This window comes from Triticum dicoccoides, chromosome 6A (genome assembly GCF_002162155.2).
Source record: "Triticum dicoccoides isolate Atlit2015 ecotype Zavitan chromosome 6A, WEW_v2.0, whole genome shotgun sequence".
Lineage (NCBI taxonomy): Eukaryota > Viridiplantae > Streptophyta > Magnoliopsida > Poales > Poaceae > Triticum > Triticum dicoccoides.
Window position 1 is genome coordinate 298,064,881 of NC_041390.1, and position 11,433 is coordinate 298,076,313.

Below are 11,433 nucleotides of genomic sequence, written 5' to 3' on the forward strand. Positions count from 1 at the left end.
ACCTTAGGATGCTCCGCATCAAACGGCCTAGGTGATGGAGGGGTTTTTTGTGGGTTTTGGGCCACTTTGGAAGGGTGTTGGGCTGCAACACACACGAGGCCTTTTCGGTCCCTCGGTTAACCGTTGGAGTATCAAACGAAGTCCAAATGGTACGAAACTTGATAGGCGGTCTACCGTTAGTAAACCAAGGCCGCATGACAAGTCTTGGTCCAATCCGAAAACGTTTAACCCCCACACACGAAAAGAGGTAGAAAGGGCACCGGAGGACATAGGAGCACCGGAATGCAAAACGGACAACGGGGAAAATGCTCGGATGCATGATACGAACATGTATGCAAATGCAATGCACATGATGATATGATATGAGATGCATGACAAAGACAAAACACACAAAGGCAAAAACCCGACAACGAGGAAATAAAATAACTTAGTGCCGGAAACGGCAAGAGTTGGAGTACAAATAAGGTAAATTACATCTGGGGTGTTACAACACTCCACCACTACGAAAGGATCTCGTCCCGAGATCTAGGACTGGAAAAACTCTGGGTACTCAGAACGGAGGTGATCCTCGCGTTCCCAGGTGGCTTCACGGTCAGAATGATGTGACCACTTGACTTTGAGGAATTTGATAGACTCGTTGCGAGTCTTGCGCTCAGTTTCTTCAAGAATAGCAACTGGGTGCTCACGATAAGACAGGTCTTCTTGGAGATCAATGTCTTCAAAGTTGACGGTGCGGTCACGAGTCTTGAAAGCACTTGCGGAGTTGAGACACGTGAAACACGTCGTGCACGTTTGCAAAGTTGGAGGGAAGCTCAAGTTGATAGGTGAGATCGCCTCTCTTGCTGACGATCTTGAAAGGACCCACGTATCTAGGGGCAAGCTTCCCTTTGATACCGAAGCGATGAGTACCTTTCATTGGGGAGACGCGGAGGTAGACATGGTCTCTGATCTCGAAAACCAAGTCCCAATTCTTGCTATCATAGTAACTCTTCTGGCGCGATTGCGCGGCTTTGAGATTATCACGAATGACTTTGCACATCTCTTCTGCCTCTGTGATCAAGTCATTGCCAAGAAAATTGGCGTTCACCAGTCTCTGACCAGTTAAGAGGAGTACGACACTTCCTGCCATAGAGAATCTCAAATGGGGCCTTGCCCGAACCCGCTTGGAAGTTGTTGTTGTAGGAGAACTCAGCATACGAAAGACAATCTTCCCACTTCATACCGAAAGAGATGACGCAAGCCCTGAGCATATCTTTGAGAATTTGATTGACTCGCTCGACTTGGACACTAGTTTGAGGATGAAAAGCTGTGCTGAAGCGAATGTTGGTGCCCATGGCCTTCTGAAAAGAATCCCAAAACTTCGAGGTGAAGATGCTGCCACGATCAGAAGATATCAACTGCGGAATGCCGTGCAGGGAGACAATCCTGGAGGTATATAGCTCTGCCAATTGATCTGTTGTGATAGATTCTTTGATAGGAAGGAAATGAGCCACTTTAGTGAGTTTGTCGATGACAACGAAGATAGCATCATTGCCATGCTTGGACTTTGGAAATCCAGTCACGAATTCCATCTCAATGTGGTCAAACTTCCATTCTGGAATGGCAAGTGGTTGGAGGAGACCAGCTGGTCATCGGTGTTCTGCCTTCACTCTTCTGCAGACATCACATTCATTCACGAACTGAGCAATCTCGTGCTTCATTCGAGTCCACCAATACGACTGCTTGAGATCATGGTACATCTTTGTACTTCCAAGGTGGATAGAGAGGAGTGAACTGTGAGCCTCGTTCATAATGGCTTTACGAAGATCACCTTTAGGCCCAACAATGCGATCCTCAAAGAATAGAGTATCCTTGTCATCAAGGCGATAGCACTTGTACTTTGGTTGACTCTTGGCAATCCCAATCTTCACCTTCTTCACCATAGCATCAAGAAGTTGAGCCTCACGAATCTGATCTTCCAAAGTAGGAGAGACTTGGAGGTTGGCGAGGAAACCTTGAGGAAAAACTTGCAGATTGAGTTTGCGGAAAGCTTCACAAAGCTCGGGTTGGTAAGGCTTGAGAATCAAACTGTTGCAGTAGGCCTTCCTGCTCAATGCGTCCGCAATTACATTGGCCTTGCCTGGAGTATATTCGATGCTCGGATTATACTCTTGAATCATTTCGACCAACGAGTCTGCCTGAGGTTGAGATTAGGCTGAGTGAAGATGTACTTGAGACTCTTGTGGTCAGTGAAGATGTCCACTTTTCTTCCCAATAAGAGATGTCTCCAAGTTAAAAGAGCATGAACAACTGCCGCGAACTCGAGGTCATGAGTGGGGTAGTTCTTTTCGTTGGGCTTCAACTGGAGAGAGGTATAAGCCACAACTTTCTTCTCTTGCATCAACACTGTAGCAAGACCTTGAAGGGAAGCATCACAGAAGACCTCGAACGGTTTGGATTCATCAGGAGGTGTCAGAACTGGAGCAGTGACTAATTTGTCTTTCAGGGTGTTGAAAGCGATGTCACATTCAGGCGACCAAACGTACTTCACGTGCTTCTGGAGAAGGTTGGAAAGAGGCTTCGCAATCTTAGAGAAGTTCTCAACGAACCTTCGACAATAGCTTGGAAGACCAAGGAAGCTGCGGAGTTGCTTCACGTTCTGAGGTGGTTCCCAATTCACAATTGCAGACACCTTCTCAGGATTCACCGCTATGCCCTTGGCAGAGATTATATGCCCAAGGTAGAGAACCTCATCGAGCCAAAACTCGCACTTTGAAAACTTTGCGTATAACTGATGTTCTCTGAGCTTATCCAGCACCAAACGCAAGCGCTTGGCATGATCCTCCTTGTTCTTGGAAAAGACCAAAATGTCATCGAGGTAGACCAAGACAGAGTCATTTGTGTAGGCGTTGAAGATGAAACTCATCATGCGAGAGAATGTTGGCGGAGCATTGACGAGGCCGAATGACATGACAATGTATTGATATGAACCATAGCTTGTTCTGAATGCTGTCTTAGGGATATCTTCTTCACGAATGTGAATCTGATGATAGCCCATGCAGAGATCAAGCTTGGAGAATACTTGAGCACCTTTGAGTTGTTCAAATAGCTCATTGATGTTGAGAAGTGGGTACTTGTTCTTTATGGTATTCTTGTTCAATGGACGGTAGTCGACACAAAGTCGGTCCGTTCCATCCTTCTTCTTCACAAAAAGAACTCCACAACCCCATGGAGAAGAACTAGGTTGGATGAGACCCATATGCTCTTGAATATCGAGTTGCTTCTTCAGTTCCTTCAACTCTTCAGGTCCAAGCTTGTAAGGATGTTTGCAAACAGGTTCCGTGCCAGGCTCAAGATTGATGACGAATTCAACTGGCCGGTGTGGTGGCATTCCTGGAAGCTCTTCTGGAAAGACGTCTTGATATTCGCAAATGACTGGGTTCTGAGAAATGGCATCCAGCTCGCCCTTCTCATTGAGAGAAAAATAGATGGATGGTATTATCCCGAGCGGCAAAGACGATTATATCCTCAGACGAATGAGGCAATTGAATCTGCCTGGTAGCACAATCAAGCTGAGCCTTGTGCTTAGAAAGCCAATCCATTCCGAGAATAAGATCAATATCCGAGTTACCAAGGACCACTTGAGAGGATAGAAACTTATAGTCGCCCAACGTGATAGTAACATTCGGGACGCAATTGTTAGATGTCATTTGCTTGCCTGGGGACACAATCTTCAACGGGAAAGGAATCTTTTCGGTCACAAAATCATGCTTGGCAACAAAGGTGTAGAAATAAAAGAAAGCGATGCACCAGTGTCAAAAAGAACTTTTGCAGGAACATCGTTAACAGGAAGGTTACCCATGATCACATCTGGCGAGTCCTCTGCCTGAGCTGCGTTCAACAAGTTGACCTTGGCGTGCTTGGGGTTATGCTTGACCACTGCGGTACTGGTAGATCTCACAGGAGGAGGAGGAAGATGCCTCTGATTGAAGCATTTGTTGGCAGAGTGACCCTTCTGCTGACACTTGTTGCACTTGACCTCCGAGAGCGGACGGTGATACGAAGCACTTGATCTTGGAGCTTGAGACGAAGTCTTGTTCTGAAAGCCTGGGTGGGGTGGGTGGGAAGATACATTGCTAGCTTTGCTCTTCTGCTGATAAGGCTGACGGAACGGAGGAGGAGGCAGCCAATACTTTTGCTGCTTAGAAACTTGAGTTGAGGAAGAAGGAGTTGCATCTCTGACTCGCTTCTTGGAAGCATCGCACTTGAGTTGAGCAGTCTCTTGCTTCATTGCCATATTGTAGAACTCATCATACTTCTTCGGCTCAAAAAGGATGAGAGCTAGTTGGAGATCTTCTCTGAGGCCACCCCTGAACTGATAAATCATGCTCTTCTCGTCAGGGGCGTCCTGCTCGGTGAAACGAGCAAGCCTCTGGAACATAATGTTATACTGGTAAACAGACAAGCTGCCTTGCTTCAAGTTGCGGAATTCCTCACGCTTGCTTTCAACAACACTGAGGAATGTGATGAGCTTTGAAGTCTTGACGGAATTCATCCCAGGTAATCACACGGCCTCCTCTGGAATCTTTGTACCGTTGAAACCATTCTGCAGCTTGGTCTTTGAGTTGGAAGGAGGAAAACTTGACAAAGTCCTCAGGCCTGACGTTGCTGCACTTGAAATGCTTGCAGGTATCCACGAGCCAATCATCAGCGTCTGAGGCCTCGACACAGTTGCTGAAGGTCTTTGGCTGGTTAGCGAGGAACTGGTTGATTGTAGCAAACTGATTCTGATTGTTGCCATGGCCTTGGTTCCCTTGGTTGCGCTCTTGTAGAATTTGCATGATTAGCTGCGTGTTTGCATTGGTAGCGGCCATCACAGCTTGCCATGCCTCCGGAGGTGGAGGTGGTGGTGACGGATCCTGATTCTGATTCTGACCCTTAGCAGGAGCCATCCTGAAGAGGGTGACATCCATTAGCATCTTGACAGACAAATATTTAAGCTGAATCAAATGGATCGAAATTGCACATATAGTCTTCACATCCGAACAAAATGAACGAATGCATTCCAATCGAAATGGTCACACTTCCATAAATTAGACACTTAGATAGAGGTAGAAGAATAAAACAACAAGGTACGGACAAGAACAAATACTTGGTGAGGATTACCCAATCACAAACCAAATATCCGCGGAAGAAGAACTAGAGCTACAAGAATTCCCACTTATGAAACTCCCAAACCTTTCCGGTTATGCAATCAGGTGTTGGGGATACAGGGGAAGCATAATATCTCACCCAAAGCTAGCAAATCCTACATCCAGCTGTATCCATCCTTCAACACATAACCAAGAAAACTTCGGAAATCATTTACCTCAACCTTCGAAAAGCATCCGTTATACGAGTTATGGCAATACTCCCGAACTCCCGCCCCAGTACTAGGTGGCGTCGAGGTTATCTCACCAACAACTGCATAAAAGAGATTTTCGATGTCGGCGAAACTCAGGTATTCAAGAATCTCAACGATAAAATTGTGACGACAACACCTCGGAGCTCAACTACCCGGGACACTGCCACAACCCCTAAATGTCAGGAGGCACCAAGAACAATGTTCTCGTCACAAAACCATCGGAACGATTCCAAGATACCCGCGTGATCCTAAATTTTTTTAGTGAAATTTGAGAAGAGAAGAGAAGAGTCAAAACTCTACGTCAGGATGCCTCACCAGAGCGACGAAGGGACTGAGGAGTAAAAAGAATTCCTAACTCTCCGATATATATAATCCTAAATGACTCAAAACATTTTTCTAGACTCAACAACGCCAGCGATTCGATCAAGCAGGGGGCTCCTAAGGTCGGGGAAGGCTCTGATTACCAACTTGTCACGCCCTCAATGCGGCTATATCTCCCACGTGTCGAAGCACGACTTAGAGGCATAACCGCATTGAAAGCAATGCCGCAAGTGAGGTAATCTTCACAACAACCCATGTAAATAAATAAAGGGAGAGGTACATAGTTGGCTTACACTCGCCACGTCACAAAAATACATAAGTAAGTCATTACATTCATCCAATACAGTCAAGGTCCGACTACGGAACAAAAATGAAGATAAACCCCAAATGCAACATAGTCCCCGATCACCCCAACTGGGCACCACTACTAATCATCTGGGAAAGACACGTAGTAACAACGAGAGTCTTCATCGAACTCCCACTTGAGCTCGGTCATATCCTCTGGAGCGGTATCATCGGTCCCTGCATCTGGTTTTGGAAGTAATCTGTGAGTCATGGGGACTCAGCAATCTCACACCCTCGTGATCAAGACTATTTAAGCTTATAGGAAGGGTAAAGGTATGATGTGGAGCTGCAGCAAGCGACTAGCATATATGGTGGCTAACATATTCGCAAAAGAGAGCGAGAAGAGAAGGCAAAAGCACGGTCGAACAACTATGATCAAGAAGTGATCCTAGAACAACCTACTCAAGCATTACTCCACCACCGTATTCACTTCCCGGACTCCGCCAAGAAGAGACCATCATGGTTACACACGCGGTTGGTGCATTTTAATTAAGTTCAGTTTCAGGTTATCTACAACCGAACATTAACAAATTCCCATCTGCCCATAACCGCGGGCACGGCTTTCGAAAGTTCAAATCCCTGCAGGGGAGTCCCAACTTAGCCCATCACAAGCTCCCACGGTCAATGAAGGATATTCCTTCTCCCAAGACAATCCAATCAGACTCGGCATCCCGGTTACAAGTCATCCTTGACAATGGTAAAACAAGTCCAGCAACACCGCCCGAATGTGCCGACAAATCCCGATAGGAGCTGCACATATCTCGTTCTCGGGGCACACTCAAATTGTCCAAACTTCCAGTAGGCCAGCCCAGAGTTGCCCCTGGTGGCCACTGGCGGCTGACAAGGTGGACCAACACTCAGAGGAGCACTGGCCCGGGGGGGTTACTAAAGATGACCCTTGGGCTCCGGAAACCCAAGGGAAAAGAGGTAGGTTAGAGGTTTTACATGGCAATATGGGAGGCATGATAAGCAAGTGGTGGGTATCGTAGCATAGGCATAGCAAAAGAGCGAGCACCTAGCAAACAAAGATAGAAGTGATTTCGAGGGTATGGTCATCTTGCCTGCAAAGTTCTCAGAGTTTCCTTGATCCTCGAAAGCATACTCAACGGGCTCCTAGTTCACGTACTCGTCTCCCGGCTCTACCCAAGCAAGAACAACAAGCAAAAGGAACACAATCAACCACGTGCAATGCTCAAGCAACACGATGCAAACATGGTATGATATGCGGGATGCGATATGTGATGCATATGCAAGATTTGGCAATAAATGATTGAACCTGGCCTCAACTTAGAAAACAAAGAGTGCCACTGGAAAGAGGAGTTGATTTCGGTTGAAATCGATATAAAGATCACCGGATTCGGATGCACGGTTTGGAAATGGCAAGCAAAACAAATATGGCACCGGTCTGCGATAAACAGCAAGTAGCCTTCTAAATGCATCATGATAAATAAGCTACTGCACTCAAACATGACAACAAAATACATGGAAGGGATCCTCTCATGATGCTTGAAAAAAGATGAACACTGAGATACGGCTAATTCACCCAATAACAGGTTCAAACAAGCATGGCAAAAGTGCAAAAGATTACTGGTTTCAGACTTAGTGAAATTAACAGCAAGTCAGGACTTTATCATCAGGAAACAATGTTTAGAGCACGATAACTATATGTACAGGAACATATCATGGCAAAGCAAGGCATGGTATGAAGCTACTCTAAGCATATAACAAAAGTCCCTTAGTGACCATGAGCCAAAAGGGATCAGAAAATACAATTGCAAGCATGTGAACATAGCAAAAACATAAACAGATTCAGACTTAGTGAAAAACTGGAACATGGCAAAACAGATAACGAGTAGGCATGTTTACAAGCTCGATGCACTCACTATGAGGCATTGCATGACAAGCTAAACATACACCCAGCAAATAGACATGGCATAGAAGCTAGACATGGCAAGAACAATAGCATAGCATGCACGGATCAACTACAACAAGCTCGGCAAAATCGCTAAACATGTTAACAATCTGCCAGGAACATTTTATAGCAAAAGTAGAGTTCGATTGACTCAAGATAGGGTGCTCCATAATTGCAAACAAAGACATGGATGGATAGAGCACAAGATTATCTACAAAACATCCGTACTGATCATGCTCGAAAGAGGCACAGATCACTAGGAAACAACATGAACATATGGCATAAAAATAATGACAGAGCAAGGACTTAGTGAAATTCTAAGTCCCTGAAATCAGCATCATTGAGTAAGCTACTTTGCATGCTTGTGCTAGTCACCACAAAGATCACAAAAATACATGGCATACACCCCGGTAAAGATGGCATGTCATACATCAAAACACATGTAGAGCTCATGATCATAGCATGCACATATTAATCATGGCAAAAATGACAAAAGGGCATTTGCTAAAACAGATCTGAAATTATCATCACATAGCCCTCTTCCAACAGCATTTCAGGCATCAAGATGAGATCAAAAGAAAATGATACAATGAGATGAAATGATGTACTCGTCGAGATGAACATTTTGATATGCTACACGCACGAATCGGAGCTACGATGAGGAAGTTATGGCATGTCAAAGAATGCAAAATAAATAGGGTTAGGGACGATAAAGTCAACCGAGGCAAAATGGATCTGGATCTGGATCTCGTCGGCGTGGAAAACGATGTTCAGCGGAGAGCTTCGCCGGAGTCGACCGGAGAGGAAGAAGGAGACCGGAGAGGCGAGGTGGGGTGCGGCCGATGCGGGGAACGGTGGCCGGAGTCGGCGCCAGAGTTGGTGACGGCGAGGCACGACATCGGCGACGGAGTGAGGCAGCGGGGTCGGCGAGGTCGGTGCCGACGACGAGCGGGCTGGGCGGCGCCGGCAGGCTCGGGCGGCACGGCGAGGGAGGAAGCGGCGCGGGCGCGGGGCGCGGTCGCGGGCCGGGAGGGCCGGCCACGGGCTGCGGCGGGCTGTGGCGGAGGAGACTGGGCGGTGCCATGTGGCACCTTCCGATTGGACGCGGGCGGCGGTGGCTGCTTTGTCCGGCCGGACCGGACACGTCCGGCGCGGTGGAAGGAGGAGGAGCTAGGTCTAGGGTAGAAATGACCCAAAAATTTCGGGGGAGGGCTAGATTTATAGGTAGGGGGAGCTAGGAAGCTCCAAATGAGGTGCGGTTTGCGGACACGCGATCGTGATCGAACGACCTAGGTGATGGAGGGGTTTTTTGTGGGGTTTGGGCCACTTTGGAAGGGTGTTGGTCTGCAACACACACGTGGCCTTTTCGGTCCCTCGGTTAACCGTTGGAGTATCAAACGAAGTCCAAATGGTACGAAACTTGACAGGCGGTCTACCGATAGTAAACCAAGGCCACATGACAAGTCTCGGTCCAATCCGAAAACGTTTAACCCCAACACACGAAAAGAGGTAGAAAGGGCACCGGAGGACATAGGAGCGCCGGAATGCAAAATGGACAACGGGGAAAATGCTCGGATGCATGATAGAACATGTATGCAAATGCAATGCACATGATGATATGATATGAGATGCATGACAAAGACAAAACACACGGAGGCAAAAACTCGACAACCAGGAAATAAAATAACTTAGTGCCGGAAACGACAAGAGTTGGAGTACAAATAAGGTAAATTACATCCGGGGTGTTACACCTCCCTCTACCCCTCTATATATAGGGGGGAGCGGGAGGAGGAGGCGCCCTAGGGTTTCCCCTAGGGAGGGGCCGGCGGCCACATGGAAACACTAGATGGGTTTTGGGTGCCCCCCTAGATGCCTTGCCCCCCAAGCAAGGGGGAGGCAGCCCTGAGGGGCGCACCAACCCTCCTTGTCTCGTATGACGGGGTGAGGGGGCACACAACCATTAGTGGGCTGGTGTGCCCCCTCCTTTAGGCCCATGAGGTCCCCCAACACTTGCCAAGGCCCCCCGAAACCCCTTTCGGTCATCCTGGTCATAACCTGGTACCCCTGGAACACTTTCGGACTCCGATACCCTTTGTCCTATATATCAATCTTCACCTTCGGACAATTTGGGAGTTCCTCGTCATGTCCGGGATCTCATCCGGGACTCAGAACAACCTTTGGTAACCACCATACTGACTCAACTATACTTATATCGTCACCAAACGTGAAGTGTGTAGACCCTGCGGGTTCGAGAACTATGCAGACATGACCGAGACACCTCTACGGTCAATAACCAATAGCGGGATCTGGATGCCCATATTGGTTCCTACATATTCTATGAAGATCCTTATCGATCGAAGCTCGATGTCAAGAATTCAGCCAATCCTGTATGTAGTTCCTTTTGTCTATCGATATGTTACTTTCCCGAGATTCGATCGTCGGTATCACCATATCTAGTTCAATCTCGTTACTGGAAAGTCTCTTTACTTGTTCCACAATACAAGATATCGTGGCTAACTATTTAGTCACATTGCTTGCAAGCTCATTGTGATGTTGTATTACCAAGAGGGCCCGGAGATACCCCCTCCGTCATACGGAGTGACAAATCCCAGTCTTGATCCATGCCAACTCAGCAGACACCGTCGGAGATACCTGTAGAGCACCTTTATACTCACCCATTTACATTGCGACGTTTGGTACACACAAGGTACTCCTCCGCTGCCAGTGAGTTGCATTATCTCATGGTAATAGGAACATATACTCGACATGCAAAAAACGATAGCAATAAACTTGACACGATGATATGCTACATTCATAGTTTGGGTCTTGTCCATCACATCATTCTCCCAATGATGTGATCCCATTATCAAATGACAACACATGTCTATGGCTAGGAAACTATGGCCATCTTTGATCAATGAGCTAGTCTGGTAGAGGCTTACTAGGGACATGTTGTTTGTCTATGTATCCACACATGTATTTGAGTGTCCGGTCAATACAATTATAGCATGGATAATAAACGATTATCATGAACAAGGAAATATAATAACAACCACTTTATTATTGCCTCAAGGGAATATTTCCAACAATAATATGAAAAAAATCAAATTTGAGCTACATGCACACGTGATAGTGCACCAAAATGGATTGGAAAATCATATGTGTGTCCCTGGGTGCATGTTTAGTACCCATGCAAGAAATTTCGAACATTGAGCATCTTGATTTTTAAAATCTAGTAAACCCAAAACTTAGTTGAAATACATGAGACTTATCATGTCGTCATATGGACACCAATAGACTGTGGTATTGTACTTTTTGTCAAATTAGAGACAAGTTTGATGTAATCTTCTTACAAACGATAGATTATTAATAATTGGGAACCAATATCGGAAATAGATTATTTATTCGAACCATGGGCGTTAGACCAACAATGTACGTGGCATGCTTCGGTTAAGTAATAGAAAGCGGTAGA